This window comes from Protopterus annectens, chromosome 6.part0, assembly GCF_019279795.1.
Source record: "Protopterus annectens isolate FY-2018-M chromosome 6.part0, PAN1.0, whole genome shotgun sequence".
NCBI lineage: Eukaryota > Metazoa > Chordata > Ceratodontiformes > Protopteridae > Protopterus > Protopterus annectens.
In genome coordinates this window covers 967,150,152-967,150,720 of record NC_056737.1, presented here as the reverse complement: position 1 = coordinate 967,150,720, position 569 = coordinate 967,150,152, and positions in this window count along the sequence as shown.

Below are 569 nucleotides of genomic sequence, written 5' to 3'. Positions count from 1 at the left end.
ATGCTGACCAGGACTAAACTCCTGATCCAGAAGTGTTCTTTGCCACGGACAGAAAACACTAGTCGTCATTTCCGATTCATTTATTTTATTGTTTTCTCTTATTTACATAGTAAACATACCAAGGACATTTCCTCTTAAGAACAGACTTGGCTTATGTTGTCCCCTAGTTTTAAGGGCACCTAAGGGCAGAGCCAAACTAATAACTCTTTCTTGAATGAGACTAGCATGAACCTAGAAGATTTCAACTGTCCACCATATAGGGTATAAATCCAACACTGCCCAACTTAATTCTCCTGAGACAGTATTCTACAGGTTTGAATCCCACTAAATTCCAAATCTCTAACATCATAGCTTTCACAAAGTGTATTTAAACTTTATTAATTAAAAGAGAATTGTGAACAACACTAAGCCAAGCAGAAGATAGCAATATTTCAGCACTTGGGTTTCAACCATTCCTTTTTGGTACAATCGCTTTATAATGTGATTATCTGAAAAATGGCACAAAGGGCATTGTTTTTCTCAATATCTGCCTTCTCTTTCCCTTTCAGAAATGGTAAAGAGCTATGATT